A 23,597-nucleotide genomic window follows, 5' to 3' on the forward strand; every position below is an offset into this window, starting at 1 on the left:
CCGGGACACATCTGATTTGCCGCGTTGTAGACTCCTGGGAACTGACTATACATCTCTTCCCAACTCTGCATTCTGTGATTTCACCTTGTAGCTTGAAATTGGCCATGATGAGTATTTACACTATAGAAACAGGCAAATGCTGTAAATCAGGGCCATTTTTCTTAAGAGAATTGATTGTTAAACACTAACTAGCCCATTGCTGGTCATATGACCATTTCTAAAGCTGGGGAATGGGGGACAAACCCACCAGAACTCAAGGACAAAGAAAGGGAGAGGCAGATCCCCAAAGGACAATCCAGATATTGTTACTAAAAGAATAAATATTGGGCCGTGTCCTCTACACTGTATATTATGTTATATTATCACATCACATTACATTACATTATATTATAATTGAAGATCTACAATGTACTAACAGCTCTAAAATGACTCGTAACCTAAAAGCTGTTTGGGTTCATTTTACCCATTGTTACCCAAACTTCTTTGATTAGGGAGCCTCTTTTTTCATAAAACTCTGATTAACTTCCCAACATCTTTGGAAACCAGTGAACCAGAGTAGGGAGATACAAGATAAGGGAACTAAGCATGCAAATATTATTAGATCTGTTGTTGTTTTAGCGGCTGGGAAAAAATGAATTATTTTATATTCCCCTTGACCTTCAATAGAAATTAGAAAATACCTAAAATGGAGAAAGTGTTGGTTTTAAATCAAATATGTCTACATATATTTATTTTGACATTTGGCCACTAGAAAATTTTTAAAATCAAAGGAACAACAAATTTTCTATATTTTTTAGGGTGAATATTATGTTAACTTCTAATACTTTTCTGAGCTATAATTAACCTTGGGCTTTTGAGAAATCAGATGTTAAGTTTTAAACATTTAGGACAAAAAAAATGAAAAACAGCAATAGAAAACTATAGTTCATTAAGAGGAAATTAATTTTAAAGCAGTTATTTATTCATTTATTTGGTGGGGATCGGGGGGTGTGCTCAGGCTAATATACTACATTCTGACCATGTTTTGAAAGGATCTTACAATGTAAACTTCATGAAGATAAAGGCTCTAGTTGTTTTGTTCACTGTTGTATCCTTAGCATTTATCCTTAGCTCTACAAATATTTATTGAATACGAACTTAAAATGTAATAATGATTACACAGAGGTATGTATTTATCCCACCTTATGCTTCTTCATAAACCTGCCCATCACACCTCCTTTCAGATAGGAATTGGCCTTTTCTCCACAGCTCTCATCACAAATCTGCATAGCCATCTGAAAATTTTTATGCTTATTCATGATCTCTCCCTCTCCCTTCTTGCCCTGCACTGCAAAATTAGTTTGGGTTGCATTTTTACCACTTGTAGGAAAGGAATCTTCATTGATCAGTTTTCATTGAGATCTATTATATTGAAAATTATATGAAATACTAACATTCTTTGTTCTTTAACTGAAATGTTTTATTTCTAAAGATGGAAATATGTATTGAAAATCCAGGGTTCATAATTCTAAGAAAGGCCTAACTAAGCCACTGTGTGTGAAATAGAGATGTTATAAAGCATAAGCAAAAAGAATACTCTCTCTAAATCCAATGGAAGTATCTAGGGATGCTCCTGGCTGTTGGGGGTTCTGCATATCAAGATACTTTCATATTGAAGGAAGTAGTCACCCCAAAGAGGTAAACGGTAGTGTGAAAATATGATCATGGGGTCTCAATGCAGAGGGGAGAGGCTTGGGGACAGTGAGTGAGCCAGGCCCTGCAGAGATACAGTGATATACAATATGGCAGAACTCAGACAATGCTCAGAAGAAATAGCACATCACCTATGTCAATGAGTAATGAAATCTGAAACAGGGATGTACAAGAGAAAGAGATTCAAGCCAAAAAAGGCAAAGCAGAGGAGCATATTGGACTAAGGAGAGACTGAAGAACATGCCTTAGGGATGGGAAGGGCTTTGAATAGCTCTTGGTCAAAAAGCAACTTTGTCAAAGCCTTGCTTACAGCAGTAGCAAGTTGTGAGGACCTAGTAAAGCTCCTGGAATTTGAAATAGTAAAAGATTTAGTGGCCGGCACTGACAGTGGAATGTAGAGTCCAATAATTAAGAGTGTGGGTTTTGGCCCCAGACTGAGGTAGTTTAAATCGCACTGTGGTCAATATCTGTGTGGCCTCCTTTGTAAATGGGGATGACAATCCTCCCTGCATCTCAGGAGTTGCCAAGAAGATGGAATGAGTTGGTACATAGTACCTGGCATGTGTAAGTGCTCAACAAATGTCCATTGCTGTTACCTAAAACCCTAGTCAATGTGTTCTAAATTATTATATCGACTGCGGAATTAAATGGTATGTTCAATTTTTTTTTACTTCTTTGAGCTTTGGTCTCTTTATCTGTAAAATAGGACTAATACTTATAATACAAAAAAGTGCCTAGCACTTGAGACTATGTTAATAACTATTATTTATGTTATTTATGTCAATAACTATTAATATTAATCTCCCAACCGAAGAGTCACATGTACAACTATCTGTTTCCTAGAGTTAAGAAAAAAAAAATCTAGTGAGCTTAGATTAATTGGTGCAGTGCCTTGGTGTGTAGAATGAGATTCTATGAGTACTCGAGTTTGAAGTAAATGGTATTTTAGTTTAGTACTGTTAAGGTTTCTTTCCATTCTTTGAGCATAAATATCTGTGATTAAACAAAATAGCCAGAAATTCAAGAGTGTGTCTTATAAAGAATCTCAGAGCTACAGACTTTCTCTTTGAGGGTAGTGTCCTCAGTTACCTCAAGTTCCAGCAGGGAAATCATCAACAGAAATGTCCGTTTACCAGAGCTGCCATAGTGATGGCCACTTTTGTTTTCCGATAGGAGACTCAGGTGGTGTACCCGGTTAGGTATCCAAAGGAAACCCTAGGGACATTGCTATTTTTTGAAATTAATTATTTAACTAACTGTTTTTCAGCTACCCAATGTATTGGAGACCTTGAATTACCCCTGTTGGCAAATGGGTAACCGCTGAAAATTCTTCAGTCAGAAACTGAAAACAAAAACTCATTCTCCTTTGGTGTGAGGTTTTTTTGTTTGTTGTTTTTTTGTTTGTTTTGTTTTGTTTTGTTTTGGTGTTGTACAGACCAAGGGCTGTGGATTAAATGCAATCCTCAAAGATTTAAGGAATTTGGGTCCAATTTCAAACTCCTCCACTACCTCTGGCTTGACCTCAGCTCAATTCCTTAATCTTTAGGCTTCTTTTGCCATCTGTGCGAGATGCCTCTGGCAACACACTGAATGCAGTAGCTGTAGGAATAAATTAAATAATGAGCTTAATATCACCACTGAGAATGGAGTAAATTGCTCTTTTGTGGGATCCATTAGCTCAACTGAGAATATTAGCACAGAATTCTGGATCTGTGATGGACTATAAGGAATGAGGTAGCATCAATTTTAATGTCTTGCTTTGCCCCTGACTCATTCTAAACAACAGATAAAGAATGCAGGGGAAGAAAGAGAAAAGCAGGGACACAGCAAAGGGCTTGGTAAGTCAAAAGAGGAGCTAAAAGGTGAAGGGATGGAGGACCCTAAGAGAAGATGGAAGGTATGAGTAGAGATGTGCAGAAAAGAGAAGATGGGAGTGGCAGGGAGGAAAACAAGAAGATCACTGAGAGGAAGAGCAAGGGTTTGAAATGAAGATTCTAACCAGTCAGTAGTTTGTTGGGATCAAATGGGAGGTATGGAGAAGGGGGCAGAGCAGAGGGGGCTGATAGGGTATATTCCAGAAAGAGGGTTTGCTAGGAGTGGCCCCCTCATCCTTTCCACATTCCTGGTACTCCCCCTCTTCGACCCTAGGCTTCTGACTCTAGGAATTAGTTTAACAGCTTAGGGTATTAAACTTTCAAAACTATAAGAAATTTTAAGATTCTTGAGGTAACAGGTCTTAAAGACCCAAGAAGTTAACTAAATGTTAGTCTATTGGGGGATAGGATCCTTACTCAGTGCTCCTCAAATCAAATAATTAAGTGCAGTCACATAGGACAGGAGACAATGGGCAAACAATAAAAGGAATAAAAGAGAAAAAAGATGATTTTATGATTATCTTAGTGATATCTGTTTACTCCTCATAGTCCCCTAAGTTTTACCCACTAAGGATAACAGGATTTTATAACCACCTCGCCTAGCCCGAAAGCAAGCTCATATATCTACTTTGATTTAGAAATGGTAGTAGAAATTGTAATAATGATAATATTCCCAGCTAATATTTATTGCTTACTTTGTATTAGGCACATACGTTCTTCCAAAAAGGATTTGAGGTAGTTTACAATAAAAGACAAGCTGTAAGAGCGGAGGAAAAACTATACATACACACCTTGGCTGAGAAAAACTACAGCAAGTTTAACACAGCAGTAAGTGGTTTTACAGAAATTAACCCCTTTGTTCTCTCCATCACCCTATAAAGCCAGTACATTTAAAACCCCTTTTTATGGAGAAGGATACTGGGAAAACCAAGATTTGATATGTCCTTGGCTTGCCTTCAAAGGCCAGTATTAAACAAACAAACAAAAAACAACTCTGTAGGAGTCTCGCTACTTACTTTCAACAACAGCAATTTCAAAGCTGTTCATCAGAAAAAAGTATATTAGTTGCGCCTGCCACAAAAGATGGTCCAGACAGTTGTTGTACAGTGTCTCTCTTAATTTAGATTTCTGAATATTTCTCACTTAAAGATCCTATGACACCTTCCTCTCAGAGTTTGGGCCAGGAAATACTTTCTCCTAAGTAAACTGTATGATTCCTTCCACTTGGCAATGAAAATTATGAAAATCTTCATTTTCCCTATTTCGCTTGGCTATGAGGAAGCTTGGAACTAAGTTTTGTGCTCAAACGCTATTGTTAGTCTCAGCCAGAATTTTCTTGACTTTTTAAAAAAATATTTGTCTTTCATTGCTAACCACCTTAAGTCTCTGGAAGAAAGCATGGTATAAACAAACAAACAAACAAGCAGACAAAATACAGTCCTGTTGGGGCCCTGCTAGGGATATAATAATTTACCAAAATATTTTACATAACACCCCTGAAATCCTTTTATTTGAGAGTATTCTAAACAATCCTGAGCAGATACTATCGTTCATGGTGTTTTTCGCATTTTTTTATGCCCCTCAAATAGCATTCCAAACCACTTTGGGTAAAGAACATAACATCTAGAGAAAATTAGCTGATTGCTCTCATATGTCTTCTTGTTGCAGGGATCTAATTAAAAGTTTTGAATCGTGTCCAAAACTGTGCTCTAAAATAAACCAATTTAAATTTAGATTTATCAGTCAGGCTTAAAATGAAAAATAGTTTCACTCATTTCAATGAGTCACTGGTTAATAACTATGCTCAATTTGTACGTTTTTATTTGATTCCAAAATTTCTTCCAGGAAGAAAGCCATATCTTGTTCCATTGATTGATAAGACACTATATTACATGTTCTATCAGCCATCCCTAGAAGCCTGCTGAAGAGCCAATTTAATAGCAAAACCCCATTATCTCACATTTGCTGCTTTTGTGAATGACCCATCTTCTCCAAAAACAAAGCTTTTCATTTCCAGAACTTTCATTATAGGTGCGATTTCTTCTGCTCTATCCACTTCATTTTAGTAATTTAGCAACTTGACTATACTGACTCCATTTTATTTCTTCACTTTACTCCTCAGAGTTCTTTAGTTTTGGTGTTCATGGATAGAATTGGGCATCAGGTCACACTGGTAGGGACCGTTTCTTACCGTGAAACATTTTCATCTACGAAGCCCAATATACTGGCAGGTGTTTTGTTCCCCATTTTAGTTACATTATCAACAAGGAAATGTTATTTCAGAAAATAAGCTTCATTTTGCCAATTTAGAAATTGCTTTGTAATTTTATCCAAAGGTCTCTAGAAAACACGTTGGCCTTAGAGCTAGTGCATCAAATAAATCACAAATGAAACAAGCTGGTTTCTTATCAAAGGTATATCTGCAGAGCCCTGTGACTCTGCGTGCCAGGGGCTCTGTCTGGCACATTTCTGAACTTTGCGAAATTAATTGTGCCGAAGAGAACATCATCAAACGCGTCCGGCATAGAGCGTAAACATCTTCAAACCATGATTCTGTGCCATCAAACGCTCTCCAGCTAATTTCATTTGGTGCATTACTCTGGAAGAAAATCGAGGCCAAGTGAAACTGCGGAAATGGGAACAATGCAGGGAGGAAAAATCTCACCCCATTAAGGGAGCCGTTTCTTCCCCGCACAAATAAGTCCACCACGCCTTGGAGGCACGACTATAAGACTCCAGGATATTCTTGAGTGCCCCGCGGGCCCTCTGGGACTGCGGGAGCTCTGCACGGGGGAGGAGGAAGGTGGCCTAAGCGGCAGCGCCCCAGCCCTAGGGGCATTTTAGGTAACTCATAAAACCTAAGTAATCGTCCCCCCACCTCCCAGCCCACTCGGAGTCGCAGAAGCTGTTTATCGTGTGTATTTACAGAGGAAGCTGAAAAATGGCCCCACGTTTTCCTCTCGTCCATGCACTGTATTTGCAAAGCGCATGGACAGCGTTTTGGGAGCTGTTCTCCTTCCCGCAGGGCCGCTGCACACTAGGCCCGCGTTGTGCGAGGATTTGCACGGGCTCCGCTGCTTCGCTTTCCCTGGCTCTTCCATGACCTTCCGAGAACGGCCTCGGGACGGGACTTGCCGCCGAAACACCGCTCAGCGCGCGGGCGTCGCGCGCGGCCGCTCGCCTCCGACTCCCAGGGGCGGCGTCGCGAGCGAGGGCCGGACGCGCGCGGCCGGGCCGGAGGGCGGCGACGGGGGCGCGCAGCCGGCTTCCGGCGGGGGGGAGGGCGGGGGGCGCGGGCGGCGGGGCGGGGCGGGGGCGGGGCCTGCAGCAGCACCCCCCGCAGAGTGGCGTGCTGGCACCGCCCCCGCGCGCCGCAGACCCGGCTGGAGCGTCTCAGCCGTGGCGGTGGCCGTGGCCGTTACCGTTGCCTCCGCGCGGCTCTGGCGGCGGCCGCGGCTCTCGGGGCTCGCAGAGGGCAGCGGGCCGCCCCTCGCCCGTGGCCGCCTCGCGCAGTCAGAGCTGGGACCGGGAGGCGAGGTGGCAGCGGCGGGTCGTGTCCGGCCCTCCTCCTCCTCTCCAGACCCGGGTGATTGCGGGCTCCGGGCAGCCCCCGGGCGGCGGCCAAGGCAGCAGAGCCGACCGACGGGGGATGGCGAGATAGCGGCGCGGGAGCGGCCCGTGAGTGCTGGGCGCGGGTGGGCGCGGCGCGGGCAGCGCCAGCCGCAGAGCCGAGAGCACGGTTCCCTGGGCGCGTCGCCGCCAGCCCTGGCGGCCAGGGCAGGGTGAGGGGCAGCGCTCCGGCCGCCTCTGGTCCCAGCTCCTGGAGCGCGTCCGAGATGAGTGACCCGGACGCGGGGGAGGGGCAAGCGCTCTGTGTCGCGCTGCTCCCCGCGCGCCCTTGGGCCACTCTCGGGTCCCGCAGGGCGCCGACTCCGCGCTTGCAAACTTCTGCCCCACGTAGGGTTTCTGAGACCAGAAGCTACCTGGGGGATGGGAAGGAGCTTTAATTTCTATTTTCCTTTTGGAGATGTAATCAACCAAATGAGTTCGTGATCCATTGCTGGAACTCTTCCTTAAACTAGTTCTTCGTCCCCTCTGTGTTTATATTCTACTATTTGATTTACTTGTATTTTTATGCTTATATCCCAAGGCGCTATACTGACTAAACGCAAAGTTAACGTGCTGGCGATCTCAGTTAGGCTTCGTGAAAAATGCCACATCTGATGTGTTGTCTAATAGGACAGAGCTGGAATCACGAGTTCTGACCTACAGAAAACTGCACATCAAGTGTTGTGAGTTTACATCTGGGTCTGCATGATGTGATTCTGATCTTCACCTCCGGCTACCAAAAAATATGAGGGCTTGTATTTGCAGTTGGGTATCTTTGTGTTCTTTTTTCTGTGGGTGTGCTTAATACAGTCAAATATTGATATAACATGTATGCTGTTGTGAGTGGCGTTTGTGTGGATGTGATTTTTGCATTTCTCTGTGTTCAAGATACATTGAATGGAAATTTTCAATTTAAAGTTTTCTTTGCTATTTGTTCGTTTTCAGTTTCAGCTTTGTCATTAAATTTTTAAAAATTGCTTGGAGTAAAATTAATGTGATTTAGTAGTATCAGTCAGCGTTACAAAAAATGATTCCTAACTTAAATTTAAAGCAAACTCCTCTCCCCTACAGATGAAGATACTTTCATAAGTGTTTATTTAGTGCAAATGATTCTTGCTCCTACCCTTAAATGATTATTTTGCCACAGATCTGAAGTCATGTTTCATTAATATCAGAAGAGTTCCTTGTCTGAGCCTGGCAGAGGAAAGGAATCCTAAGTATAGTGTGTTTTTAAAACAGGAGACTGCCCTCTTAATTGTCTCTGATTTTCTCTTTTATAGCCAGGTAGAAACTATATTGGTTTGGAGGCTTCATTAGGTAGTTACACGCTCAATTTAAATATGAGGTATGTTTTTTAGGTGAACCGAGCAGCTATTTCCCTTCCAAGAATTGAATTGAGGCTTATTTGCTTTGTAGTAGGTGAGATCACAAGCGTGCCTCTTTAATTAGCAGAGACTTGGATTCTCTTCTGGGAATTAAGGATCAGGAACTGTGCGGTCAAAGAGAATAAACTCTTGTGATTTTTGAAAGCTTTTGCTTTTCGATGGTTATCCTTGAGTAATATGTTGGTAATAGTATAAAATATTCCAATATTAAAATGTATCATATTAATTTTGGGGGCAGGCAATTTATGCACACTGTAGAAGATTCAGTAGATACCAAAGCTATAGAATGGAAAGTATACCTCTCTCCCCTGATGCCCTGTTCTTCTCCCCAGGAACCAGGGTTGCTAGCTTCTTTGTGTATATTTTTCCAGATATAACCTATGCTAATGTAAACATTTAATGCGTGTTCTTTTTACTTGTCTTTCCACAAATAAGGACATATTGTATACTCTGTTCTGCACCAGCTCCCCCACCCTCCCTGCAGAGTACTAAATCTTGGCAGTCTCTATATCAGTACCTAAGAGAGCTGTCTCATTGCCTCACAGCTGCTGAGTACTCCATTAAGGAGAAACCGTAATTGATTTAACCTCTTCTTTATTGAGATATGTGTAGGTTGTTTCTGATATTTTGCTATAAAATGGTAAAATATTAGTTTTTGAGGTTTTTAAGTGGATTTCAATTATTCCCAAAGGCCCAAAGGCAATGGTAACTTACTTCTTTGCATCACATTCCAGGAAATAAATGCCCCTTCTCTCCGATGTACATCTTTTGCTTTTATGTAATTTCAGAGTGATCCAGAAAGATTTTTGGTGTCTTTGTGGTGAAGCATGAGCCGTTATGACCAGTAACTAAAGTCATAGTCCTTGATTAACACCTTAGCTCTCTGTTTTAACACAAGGAATAAAAGAACAGATATAAAATTTTAAGGATAATCTGTGAGAAAAATTCTCAAGAGTTTAAATATTTTTGAATATGGAGAAAAGTCTTGTACCTTTGATTAAATTGAAGATGATGGTAGTTGGTGTTTCATAAAACTTGTTTGCCATTAGGCACTAAATTCCCTGCTTTTGTAGGTTGTCACCAATATTTCACATTTTAATGTTGCTATAATATGGTTACAAATTGTACAATTTGGAAGGTTATTAATAAAGTCTTAAGGGGGAGTATGCTTTTAGAAAATATTTGGCTCTTTTATTTTAAATTAAAAATTGGAGTCTCTTGAGTGTTCAGAACAGAATAAATTGTAGAGGTACTGCTAATGCTAGAAATTGAGCCTAATACATTATAAAATTTTACTATTAGCTAAATTGAGCTTTATATTTCCATTATGTTTATTTTTGAGAATATTTTTAAGATTAATGTTAGCTATAATCTTTTTGTTTTAACTGATCAGACAGATCTTTTAGCATTTAAAGTGTTTTTTTTTTTATTTTCTTTATTATTTGGTACCTGTCATTGTGGTAACAAACTGCTAATGTTGCCTATATTTGCTCTTCTTAAATAAGTATTTATTGAGCATCTGTTATATTTCAAGCAACTTCTAGGGACTAAGAATATAGCAGCGCACAGTACAATCAGGCCCCTCTATGAGTCTGATAGTGGGAGACAGATAAAAAGCAGAGAAGCAATAAAGGAGATAATATCAGATTGTGATAAGTACTGGAAAAGTAATAAAATAGGGTTGCCATGGTGAAGAGAGGGAGTGAGCGGAGTACTGTTGTTTTAGATTAAGTGGTCCTAGAAGCCTTTCTGAGATGGAGAGAGATGAGCCCAAAGAAGGACAGGAAGAGGCCTGTGCTTCTGGAGATTTGGAGTGGGAATGGTTCAGGCAGAGGGAACAGCAAGTGCAAAGGCCCTGGAGTGGCACTGAACCTCACATGCCAGAGGAACAGAGGGCTGCCTGTCCTGTGTGGCTGGAGTTTCAGATAAAGGGGAAAGGCGGGGAAGTGGCAGGCAGAAGAGAGCAGGCGCTGGGATGGGTGCCCAGTGTATTTGCATATGTCAAGGAATGTTTACAGAAGCGGAATAGAGAGACCTTGGACGGTGGATTTCCTAAACCCACTGGAAGCTCTGGAAGGGCTGGCACAGATCCGCTTGTTCCTCGTTGCTTCCCCAGCACCAGGAACAGCCTCGGTCACAATGAGCTGTGGATATTTGTTGAAATAATAAATAATCAAAGAGTTTTAAAAATAATCTTGCCTGATTTTGGTCAAAATGCTTAGATTCGGAAGTCATGTATCTAGGCTTTCTATCTTGGCTCTGGCCCTTGACATTACCAAATCTGTTGTACTGTTAACACAGTCCTTCAAATTACTGCTTTAAGTCGGTTGTTGCATTTGATTGCTATTTTATGCAATTAAAGTCTGAAGCCTTAAAAATGTACCTAATTTTCCAGGACATTATAGTGATTTCTGAGTCATTTAGTCAGAAGTTTCATCTTTGATTTCAGTGGATTAGCCATTTGCTTAAAGGTAAAATATTCAAAGATGCCTTTTTTTTTTTTTTTTTTACATATCTTAATTTTGGGTCAATGATAGACTAATGAACACATATGTGCTTTATACAGGTACTTTTTTTTTTCTCACAGAAGAATGTGTGCATGTTCTATTTTAGGGAATATCAGGAACTGATATTTCCTCTTCCCAACTTCTAATCTGTTTGTCATTCTAAATATATGTTCCTTTATGTTAGTTGAAAGTTTGGGGAATGAGTTTTTGCCAAGCAGTTGTTATAGTCTGTTGTCTTTCTTTTGACTGTGACTTTTGGGCTCCTCTTTCAATATCAGGAGTTTTGCGATCTTGCAGATTGAGAGTTTTTAATTACTTCATTTCCTATTTTAACTGGTTGATACCAGAACCCAATAAGTTGTTTCCATGTGAGGTAATTTAATCTTCCAATCCTCTCTCATGAGCCCTGTGCAAACACTAAGTAAAAGATGGGTTCTCTGATTCCTGAATCTTAAGTAAAGTTGCCCTTGTCACTGTCATTGTAGTGAAGGTTCTTCAGGCAAAAGAGCAGAGGCACATAAGCATCTGTTTTAATTGTTACTGGTTGTGGTAAATTTAGACACTTTGATGTTTGAGTTAACGTACTTTTACTACTTCCTTTACATTTCCTTTGTGAACTATAGAGATGCAGGAATTCCAAATTTGTCTTACATTGTCTATAATTACAGCACAGACCTCACTGGTCGTTGCTTTGGATGTTGCTCTTGTGAGCAAAGGTTGTGTTTATCAAATGCTGTTTTATGGTTTTATGTTGGAAGTTGAGGAAAAATTCTGTGAATTTTCATGTACTTTTGCACACAAGTGAGAAACTCTTGGCTCTTACCCATTCTGCTATAGAGCAGTACTGAGGAGGACTTGGAATATGTGCCTGTAGTTGAGAATACATGTGTATCTATGTTATTGTCAGTACCCTTAAAGACCACAAGGAGGCGATACCACTTCCTGAAAGTGTTTGTGTGGCTTTTCCCTAGAGAGGGGCTTGAGATCCTGAGGGCCCTTGCTATGCCTTCCCCTAACTGCTGTCAGAAGCAGGCCTCTCCAAGGGGACCCTGCATTCAATGAGAGTTGAAATAGTGGTGGCAGAAACATCTGGTGGAAAGTAACAAGTAGTGGCAGAAGTAGTGCCTCCCATTTCTAATATTAGAACGGCTAATGGAGCAGTGAGTTATAGACATTCTGTAGACAGAATTGTGTGTCTCTGTTGAGCTGAGGGGTGGGGAGGTAAGCTGAAGGGAGGATTCACCACCAGGACTTGAGAGCTGCAGCCCCTGAGGGTGCCAGCATGCCACCTTAAAGCTGGGGTGGCAGCCATTCCTGTCCACACGCCTAGAGACCCACAGCCATACCAGTGAGGTCCTGTTTCACATTTCATGCCTTAGTATTTATAGTGCAGTACAAAAGTGAAGGAAGCAAGAATATTTTAGAAACCTCTCCTAAAAAGCAGTTAAGGATGGGAGCATCTAAATCTTAATCTCATTGGAACCTTACCTATGTTTATTTGTTAAAGATACTTGAATCACCAAAATTTTACCGTAGATGTAAATTTTTTTTTTTCTGATTTCACGAAAGAACTACATAGAGCTTAAAATGCAAAGCTCTTATGAGTAGTAGGAACTTAAACATTCAAACAAAACCAAAAGATGTATAGAATTAGAGCCAGAAGAGACCTCAGATCATCTGGTTAGCTTCTTCAGTTTACTGATCAAGAGAGCAAGACCCAGAGGTGTTATAATTTGCCCGAGAGTCCATTGGTTCGGGACTGGCACGGTAACGGGGATGTGCAGGTCCCTCAGGCAGGATTCTGAACGGCCCTCAGCAGCTCCTCAAAGGCAGGATTCTGTCAGGTTCACCACTGCGACTCCACAGAACAGTGCCCAGCCCACAGTAGGCATGCAGGTATTTGTTGAATAAACGAATATCTAAAAGGATTTTGAGAACTTCAGATTGCAGGTTAGCTATAAGATAGTATTTATAAAATTTGAAAGACTATATAATTTTATTAGTTTTTTATTAAAAAAATAGAACATGTTGTTTTTAAAGTCCAAACTATTAAGCTTAATATTAGCCAGATGGGCAAGTGAAAATACAGCCGTTTACTTACTTGCTCAGCATCTTTCTGAGCTCCATGCCACTGGTTTTCTAATAGTTATTCTTTTAAGTTCAGTTGACTGGGATCTGATGTCATTGAAGTTTGTATTTGAAAACATATGTACTTTAAAATCTAGCACTTGTTTTCCGAATTGTTTTTCTAGATATGTTTTATTGATAGTTTCACTGTTTTAAAAACTTAGGGCCATATAGGGATTCGATTGTTTAAAAACAACTCTAGCCAACCAGAGGGTTTTGGAAATTATCACTTTCAAATGCTGCTGGGGGTGTTTCAATTGTTACAACTTTCCAGGAGCGCAATTTTATATTACTCATCGAAAGCCTCAAAAATGTGCCATGTCCCTTAGTCAGGCATTTCCACTAGGAACTTAAGGGGAAAAAAAATAAAGCATGTGTACAGAGACCAGTCTGTAAGCAGTGGTTCTCGCCTCCGCAGGGCATGCGGACCTCGTGGTCCTGTCAGTAGCTTTCTCCCCCCCCACAGTAATTCTTAATTTGGTAGGAAGTCTGCTTAGTGGGGTGTCTCAAAATTGGAAGGAGGTGCTCTCTCAAAGCTTGGGAAAACCTCATTTCCACATTCTGGTGACTTCCACAAAAAGTACATGCAAAAAGTCCTCTAATTTGCAAAAGTGATTTTTGTAGCTTTGTTTATGATAATCATAAACTAGAAACAACTTAAGTGCTCAATAATCGGGGGATTGAATACACAAATTGTGGTATATACATGTCGTGGAAAACCCTTTCTTCATTAATGGTAAGGTAGGAAAGTATTTACTGATGTGGAAAGATGCTCAAAATTTGTAAACTGGAAAAGCAGATTGCAAAACAGTATGCGTAAGTTGATCTAAGTATTTTTGTTTTTGTTTTTGGAGGTGAATGCGAGAGAGAAGGAGAGAGACTGTGTGTGTGTGGTTTTCTACTTAATATGTAGGAAAATGCCATGACTATTACTCTCTTTATTTTCCTGATGTCCCACATGTAAAGCATGTTTATAGTAAAAAGAATGGGATCAGATTCCATTTCCTATTTGCCAGTTTTGTGAATTTGGGCAAGTTCTGCATGTTTACTTATCTATAAAATGGGAATAATAACATCCAGCTCACGGTGCCTACAGCTAGAGTTGGATAAATGTTACCTCGACCTCACCAATCTGATATGATTGAGGCCAATATTATATTCTTGTTAATATAGGATTTCAAAGCAGAATAATTTTCTTTTACAACTTATATCAAACTGTTGTGAAAAGCATTCGAGAACATTCTGACAAAATATTTCACTGCTCTGGTCACTGGGAAATATTTTGTTGAGTTTTTATATACCTTAAAACTGAAATGCTCTCTATTGTCAAGAAATTACATTTTTAATTGAGGCTTTTTTCTTCTTTTGTTGTCTTCAGTAATCCTGTAAGTTCTTAAAGATGAGGGTCTTTATAGAGTTGTGAGAATGCAGTGTGATTCATTCATTCAATAACTATTAAGAACCTTTTTTTTTTTTTTTTTTTTTTTGCCAGGCAGTGGGTATGCATCAGATATGCAGCAATGTCCAGGACAGACAGACGTGTCCCACAGTTCAGAGCCAGGAGGCACACACACACATGGTATTATCAAAGTTGACAGTCAAGTAGGCCTCATTTCCTTTCCTGCAATTTTAAAAGAAGCTTCGTTCTCATGTTACTTTTCAGTGAACACAAACATGCCTCCGGCTTATTCCACAAACTACAGGAAGAGCAGACTAGGTTATTTTTCCTTGACATTCACTTATGATTTAGTGGTGACATATTATACATGTGTGAGAATATCCTGGGCTAATAATCTTAAAATTGCCACTATATATCTTCTGTGAAGGACTTGTCTTTTTGAGATTATCTTTTATAAAATTACTGAGATGAGTTTCTACTAATAAATTTAGGATGAATGGAATTCTTGGGTATTCTGTTTAAGAAATTCTAGCACATAATCTTACTGAGGACGAGGGCATAAAGCATTCATTTTAAAATAATGTTCTTGTCTGACAGTATATAGAACTACATTAATTTTGTAAATTGTTCCTTATGTAAAGACTTTTTTTTTTGAGTTGTAAATATTTTGATATAAAGTAGACTCTCAGAAGTCATGAAAGATGTCTGGGAACTTTCATGACAAATACTGACTTAGCATTTTACTTCCCACATACTGTCTAATTAAAAGAAGACGGTTTCACAAATCATTTTTTCTTGTTCGTGTGTAGAATGTGTGGTAGGTTAAGGCATGTCACAGGTCAGAGCCACCAGCAAAGTCAACATTTTATTCTTCGTTTATCTCGGTTTTTCTGTCTACACCATTGCTTTCCATGGCCCACTTTATTCTCCCTGCCCCGATTGGAACCAGCAGTTAGGTTTTTTGTGTTTTTTTTGTTTTTGGTTGAGGGGGTCACTTTTCATGAAGAGACACTTTCTCCTTCTTAATGAGATGTACCGAGTATGTAATGGCAAATAGAGAGCAACCAAGCTGTGTTGACATGCAGACATGTGGCCACCTCGCCCTTTCTCAAATGCCAGCTTCAGTAAAATTACAGATGATTCTGTTTCGGCACTTTTCAGCTCACTTACAAATAGTCAAAGCTGTGATTGCTATACTCATGCATTTCATGGACTGTATTGCTGGGACTGGAAACTCAAGTGATTACAGGGAGAGTGCGGTCTCCTGTGTTGCTGAGTGGATCTGATCTGCCTTTTGTCTTTATCCTTTTGATAGAGACAATAAGAGCTATATCACTTTCTTCTTAATTCTACTACAAGATAGACAGTAGTGATACTCTAGGTGTAAATGGCAACTGAAATTTGTCTCACTTTGGGGATCAATAAGGAAAGATACTGGGAAGGTTGGATCTGGAGCGATGTGTACTGAGTTTTTAAGGATGAACTGGTGTTAAATGGACAAGGAAGAGTGGAGCAGGACATTCTAGGTAGAGAGAACAGTGTGTACAATAACACATAGGATGACAACTTGGCACGTTTAGTGGGACTCAAGCAAAAGGACAGTGTGGGACAGTGGGCAGAGGTGGGATTGGGACATTAGGTGGAATGAAACAGCAGAGAGCCTCATGCCATGCTAAAGTTGGCACCTCTTTTGGTGAACCCGGGAGAGCTATGGAAAATTTCAGGCATGTGAGACCAACATTTCAGAAGGCTGACTCCAGGTTGTGCTATGAAGGGCTTGGTAGTCCCGAGAGCAGTGAGGAGCACTGTAGTGCAGGCCCGGGGGAAGAGCCCCCAGCCAGGCCCCAGCCGGCCCTGGAAGCTGGTCCTTATTTTCTTAATAATGTTGAGGCAGTGATACATGGCAGTAGTGATGAGTGCGAGCTCCTCTCATGCCCAATCCACTGTGCCCTTTTTTAAAGCTTCTGATTAAACTTAGTGAAAAGGCACTGATGTGTTTCAGGCTCTCAAACACAGATCTGTTGATTCGTTATCCTTAAGTTGCTAAATGGTCAAGGGGTCCCTAAGTGTGGTATTGTAAAATAGGGAGCAGGTGAAGTACAGAGTGACAAAGTAGTCACTTGAGCTAAAGTTGTTTTTTGGAGGGTACAACGTTTCAATTATAAGATGAATCATTTCTGGGCTCTAATGTACAGCATGGTGACTGTAATTAATAATACTGTCTTGAAGACTTGAAATTTGCTAGGAAAGGAGATGTGAAGCATTTTCACTGCACACAAAAAAGAAGGTAAGAGGTGAGAGATGTGCTAATTCACTTGCTTGTGGTAATCATTTCACACAGTGTATATGTATAGCAAATTATCACATTGTACACTTTAAATATATAGTTTTGTCCATTGTAGTCCTGTAAAGCTGGGGGAAAAAATAGGAAGTAGGTTCCACCTATGGAGAGATGGGATAAGAATACTTAGGGGAAGATTTATATTGAAGTGATAATTTTTAATAATTTGGGCAGCAATACAGACAATAATAATAGGTTATGTTTGTTTCATATTAATAATGCCTTAATGTTGGGTTATCTACTTATTAATTTTTCAGGTTAAAAATGAATCTTCCAATTTTAATACCACTGAAGGATAGGATTTTAGACACGTTTGTGATAAAATGAGATAAAACACTTATCCCTCTTATTATTTTGACAGTTACATTACATTATTGGCCCATTTTACTAACCAGTCTTTTGTGTTTTCCCCATATGTTGCTACTAAATCGTATTTCCTGTGACCTGAATTTTTTTCATTTTCTGCATGTTATTGTTACCATGTTATTGTTCCAAAATCATCAGTGCTAGATTGATCTTATTGGATTAATTTGTTGGATTAATTTATCAGAATCCTCATTATTACATCCAGTATTTGCTCTTTTGCCCATTTTTTAAGTCTACAGAGTTGATGAATGTGATTCTTGTATCCTCATCCAATTTGTTAATGAAAATGTCAAGAAAATCAGAACTCTCACATCTGTCCACAGTCTTTGTCTAGGTTGACAGCATCCATTGATTAGCGAGTCAGATCGATCATGTAACCAAAGAACCCCCTTTACTCTTTTTTTTTTTACCACCTGTATTTCTTCATCATACTCATAAATATCTTTCACTCATTAGATAAGATCTTGTTCAAACCAAGGTAGTGGCTGATTGTTGTTCGGTTCCCTGAACACAGACTGTCTGACCTTTGTCACGATGTGATAAATGGAAGTGCTTGGTAAAGCAGGCGGTATTTGCCCCAAGAACAGCATTCAGCTGGGCAGGGGATGGGTACGATCAGCATTCTTGATCCCATTCTCCATCTTCTAGTTCATAGAGGGGACAAGGTCTCACGATACAACTATAAATTTTTTAATGACTTTTAAAGTACGAAAGTAGGTCCTGGGTTATAGTTGTATAATTTTAGAACTATTAGGGGATCTGTCCAAGTTCACATACCTGCCACCTAGTAACTGGTGGAATAGGGACTGGAGCCCAGGACTTCTGACTCTGGTTCAGTGAGTTTTTGCTCCACATTTTTCAGTTTAGGGCTAGAAATGAGATTTGTGGTCAGACCTGGATTCAAATCCAGATTCTATGCCTGACTAGCTATGTGACCTCAAACAAGTGTCAAAAACCTCTCTGTGTCTCATTTTCCTTGTTGTAAAAAGGGAGAGAATAATGATACTTTGTAGGGTTATTACAAGGATTAAATTCTATATTGCATTTAAAGAACTTAAAACTACGTGCTTAAAATAAACAATACATAAATAATGCATGATATCTGAAAAATAATATCTGTGAATTCTATATTATCATGGTTGACTTAGCTAAAACCAGCATTTCAACTACATAAAATTATTACATAATTAATATTTTCCTTCTCTTAGAATTTATAAAGGGCTAATGGATAGTTTTACTCCACGTAATGAAAAAAAAAAAGCCTCCAGCAATTTAAGCTGATGTCTTTTTATTCAAAAAGTTTTCTATAGCAAACTAGTACATTCAGGAACATAACTTTCATTTCTCTTCAGAATTTAAAGAAACAATTGGGTGTTGTCAAAGTATTTTAAGTCCTCGCCAAAGACTCCATTGACGTAGACTTGTTCAGTCCACTCAGTCAATCCTGAGTATCTTGCACATGGGAAGCCCACTTAGATGCAAGATAAATCTCTGCTCTCAGAGAGGTCATAATTAATGGGAAAAGATGGGAGGATGGGAAAGAATATTCTCTGTAATATCTGGTATGATAAGACAATTGCCCAAAGTGGAAGTTCAGTGAAGTGCAGTAGGAGCATTCAGAGAGCGCTGGTATCTGGAGGCAAGGGTCTGCAAGACACCCAAGAGGCAGAGATGCCCCAAGGACGGGGAGCGGAGGAGGAAGGCAGACTGTCTAGTCCAAGTTTGAATTTGAGTTAGTCCCATCTATGTTCTGAGTACTTGGTGGGACAACCTCCTGACGGTTGGCTTGCCACTTGAGCAAATGATGAAGGTTAGAGATAGAGATGTGATTTAAAGCCAGGACAGTCATTGTGGAAGATAGATTGTGGGAGGCCCTTGCTGGAGGCCATGAGATAAAACAAATTAAGTAATGATTAAATTACCTGTGCCTGAGATGCTGAGCCAGAGCAGTGGAAATGAAAATAGAGGTAGAGGTGAGTGGAAAGAATCAAGGGGTGTTTGGGAGGTCAAACTGGTGAGTGGATGGAAGACGTGAGGAAGGAGGAGGAGTCAAGGGTGACTCTTGCTTGAGTGACTCAGGAGAGACTAGTGCCTGAAGGGGACTGGGGCACAAGAGAGCTGGTTTGGAAGGGAAAGTGAATTGAATTTTATATGTGGAGCTTTAGAGGAATCTGTCAAGTATCTGAGTAGCTGTGTAGTATCAAAATATTTTGTCATTCCTGAAGGACCTCATTTGAATGGATTTGTGTAGATAAGCAAGAAATTGTCCAGTAGATGGTTAATCTGCAACTGGAAAGAGGCCAATACTGGAAATAGAGATTTGGAAGTCATTAGTTATGAGTGGTGGTTAAAGCCATGAGAATAGATAGTGCTGTTCAGTGAGGGAATTGTGGGGTGAAGGAGCAGTAGGCTAAGGAGGTCCCACCGAGGAACCTGAAAAGGAATGGTGTCCTGATGGCATCTTGAGTCACTGAGAGAAGGAATGGATTATTTAATTAATGGGATAAGTGGTAACCATTTTTACAGGGAAGTGAGGGGCTGGATCTTTCATTTATACTGTTCACCAAAATTAATTTCATATGGATTAAAGCTTAAAATGTTAAGAGCCTTAAATGAACTTGAAAACTACATAGGTGACAATTTAACTAGTCTTGGCATGAGAAAAAAGTTTGGTCAGAAACCATAAAGGACAAAATTGAGACATCTGACTAAATGCAAAGTCAAACAAAAACCTCATTGGAAAGTAAGAAAGCAAACTAGAAAATATATTTCTAGTTCATGTATGTAACAGAGTTAATATGTATCTAATGAATCAGGTAGTAAGGAAAAGATTAATGCATGCCTAACTAGAAAAATGAGCAAAAGATAGAATAAGCAGTTTATAAATAAGCATTACAAATTACCAATAAACATACGAAAAGCTATTTTGAATACATAATCAAGGAAATGCCATTTATGGCCTTACAGTTGGAACAAATTAAAATAAAAATAAAAAGATAATCCTTAATCTTGGTGAGAGTATGGGGAAGCAAGTACTGGGAAATGAAGCTGTTCCTGATTCTTTTTGAAGGTAAGCTTTTATTATGCTTTCTCGCATATTAAAAATCTCTTGATAGTTTTGAACAAGAAGAAATGTTCTTCAGGTTGTTTCACAAGAGTGTTTCATCCTTGTGATAGAAGAAACAAGTTTATTTGTTTGATAGGCATTAACATTTATTGAAGGCTGTTGCATACTAATCACTCTTAGAGCCTAGCTGAGGACAGAGTGGAATGAACAGATGTCACGCGTCAGTGTGGCAGAGCTTCCGGTGGATCCTGAAGGATGGGAAGAACTGGAGACTATTGCAGGGGGCGTGCCGCAGGGGCAGTGGTTTGAGGGGAAGCCCTGGAACCAGTGGGGGTGTGGAGCGTTTGGTGTGGTTAGCCCTGCTCTGGTGTGGAGTGGGGCAGGACATTTGGTGGCCACTCGAAGGGTTTTGTCTACCAGGCTGAACTGGATCTTGATGTTGGAGCAGGGGGAGCTTTGGAAGGGTGATGAACTGGAGTGATGTACTCAAGTTTGTTTTGATGTGCTGAAGTCGGTAATGAACAGGCTCTTGAATTACCTGGGAAGTCCTCACTGGCGTGAAGGTTACCAAAACTGACAGAGGAATGTAAGGACCCTGAAAACAAAAAAGTCTGGATGACTGTGTATAAAAAATTCCTGGGAAATGCAGAAAAAATTTAGAAACTGACAAGAAATTCTGTTTGAATCACAGACCAAGAATAACTGTGATTCCTTTGGGGAAACACTTTCCTGCATGCAGAATGCAAATTAAAGCATGATAATGGAAACCGTAAGCAGCTGAGCTGTCCTCCAGCTTAGATTCCCAGACCGCCCAGGTCACGGTGCCCATAGTGTTCCATTAGTGTTTTCGCAGTGCCCCTTGTTCACAAGAAATGCCCGACAGTTCTTTTTATAAAGTAGTTAGGTCGGAACTACTCAGTAAGTATTTATGACCTGACACTTTAATAGCAATTTGAAAAATAATGCATATCATCTTAAGGAAAAATAATACTTTTATTTCATTCTTAAAAAGCCACACGTGTGACCCTGCTGGGTACTACATAACTTCTCAAACCTTGGAGAACAGGTTGGATGCTGCCACCCTCAGTGCCACTTCTGCCTTGAGTTTTGGATGGTGTTTGTGTTTCATCACAGCGACCAGTGACTCTCCCCGCCCCTTCACAAAGGCATGAAGTCAGTGAAAGGAATGTAGCGTGGCCTAGCATTGAAACTGAACTACCTCGAGTTAAAGGTTCTGACAGCGGTGCACAGAGGTTGCTTTCTTTCCTTTGAACATTTAAAATATACTGTAATACCTAGTTTGTTTGCTTCTGTGGTTGGGTGCCTCAGTGCATGGTTTGGGCACCACAGCCCTAACTTATGTCCCTAGTGTTGACAGTGCTCGAGTTAGCATGAAGCTTAACAATCAAAGCATACTTTGTGGACCTACATTCGTATATGTCTTGCTGTTCATTCATCTGTCAGCTGGCTTAGAGTTTTGAGTGTCTGCCTAGTTCCAGATGCTATGCTTGGACGCTGGAGGCTAATGGTGAACTGTGAACTCCTCCAGCTTACAGTCTCTTGGAGGAATTACAAAATTAGGAAGTGATGCATTCGGGCAGGGGCCAGCAAACTTAACAGAAGGGGCCAGGTAGTAAATATTTTAGGCTTTGTAGGCCATGCAGTCTCCCTGGAAGCCACTCAACCTTAACATCATAGTGGGAAAGCGGCCATGGTAATACATAAACAATGGGTATGGCTGTGTTGTAGTAAAACTCTATTTACAGAAGCAGAGGTAGATTGAATTTGGCTCACGGGTTATAGTTTGTCCAACCCCTGTAATGGGGATGTAATTAAAGTGTCATGGAAGGAGAAGGAGGAGCAGCTAACCTTCGGGGAATCCTGGAAGGTATTGCAAAGGTGGTGATGAGCTCTTCTACCTCCTACCAGGTTCCCAGGTGAATTGAGGATGGTGGCAGAAGGACAGAGGGAATTCCAGGCAGAAGGAAAAATGTGTGCAAGTAGTCACAAAGGGGTCCCGCAGCTTGAATGGCATCGATTTTAATGTGACCTGGAATGACAGTGGGGAGGGAGGGGCGCTCAGGCCTTCTTCCCTGGGTTAAAAGTCCAGTTTCATGGATCATTTTTCTCTCTCGCTCTCATTTTTTTTTTTTTTTTTGGTTTTCTACCTCGTTTTCTGTTGTGAATTACATCCTCTTGTAGTAGCTCTAGAGAATGGGTGCATGGCGCATTGCTCCTACCTTCGAAGACTGGACAGACAGGCTGCCATTAGCACCAGCCTGGGTAGTTGACCCGTTTTGCCTGTCGGCACTTGCATTGGCACTCTGCGGCTGCGTCAAGACAGCGATCCTGATTTTGAAAATTAGCTCCTAAAATTCTATAAAAATGTGCTCTCCTTTAAGAATAAGGCATTGGGAGGTGGGGTTAAAGCAAATTCTGACTGTTTCTATCAGAGAAGAGCAGAACTGGTTTTACGTGTCCTTTTTAGAAGGCTCTGTGCATGAATTTTCTGGCTGCAAAGAAGTCCATTCGGAAGTTTTCCGTGGCACAGAAGCTGAATCTATCGCAAGTGTAATACTGTATTGCCTAAATGACTTGTGCAAATTTTTCTATGTAAATGTTGTGACAAAAGAAAGTCTTCTTTATTGTCCTACCTGTTTTCAGTTAAGCAGGCTCTGGTGACACTGCCTTTGATCCTTCTGACCCTGAGCACCCCCTCAGGGGTGTCTCTCATTGGTGGCTGGTGCTGGCATTGGCCTAGTGTGTCTGCTTGCTTGTTGCCTGCCAACAGGGATGGAATAGTGCAACTTAACTCTGGGAAGTTTCTCATATGGACGCTGAGTAAGGCTGGCCTCTGCTGCAGTGCTTGAGGCAGCAGCCTGGAGGGATTAAGTGATTTCCCCCAGTCACACCGCTAATTAGGATGACAGTCCCACAGCACCTGGCCCAGAGCACGCTCTCCTCTGCCTCTATCCCCCTCTTCCCACTTCATGGGACACACTTCTCTTTTCTAGAACAACTGTAAACTTGTAGTGAGGGACTGTCTCATTTCAAGATAGTGTTTAGCCAGTCAGTAAATACGGTTTCTGATTATTTTTATCTCCTTTATTCAGTTATTCTTGCACACGCTCTGCAATTCCGTAACATTAGCAACTGGCATTTTAAATGTTTATGAAAACATTTTCATTCTAATAAGTAAGCTCGATGGTACTGGAATTGACTAGAAAGTT

General features: G+C 40.5%; 1 protein-coding gene across 3 annotated transcripts in view; it reads left to right on the forward strand.

Annotated features, from left to right (window-relative positions):
* Positions 1-6,394: 6,394 nt before the first annotated feature.
* Positions 6,395-23,597, forward strand: part of LIFR (LIF receptor subunit alpha) — a 70,171-nt gene continuing 52,968 nt past the window's right edge. The window contains exons 1-2 of one of the 3 annotated variants that reach the window (XM_039842623.1): positions 6,942-7,244; positions 7,717-7,939. The gene's annotated coding sequence lies outside the window, so the exon portion shown is untranslated. Of the gene's footprint in view, positions 6,411-6,941; positions 7,245-7,716; positions 7,940-23,597 lie in introns of those variants that run through there. The other 2 variants (XM_039842624.1, XM_039842622.1) reach the window with 2 other exon arrangements.

Source organism: Pteropus medius, unplaced genomic scaffold (assembly GCF_902729225.1).
Source record: "Pteropus medius unplaced genomic scaffold, Ma_sr-lr_union100, whole genome shotgun sequence".
Lineage (NCBI taxonomy): Eukaryota > Metazoa > Chordata > Mammalia > Chiroptera > Pteropodidae > Pteropus > Pteropus medius.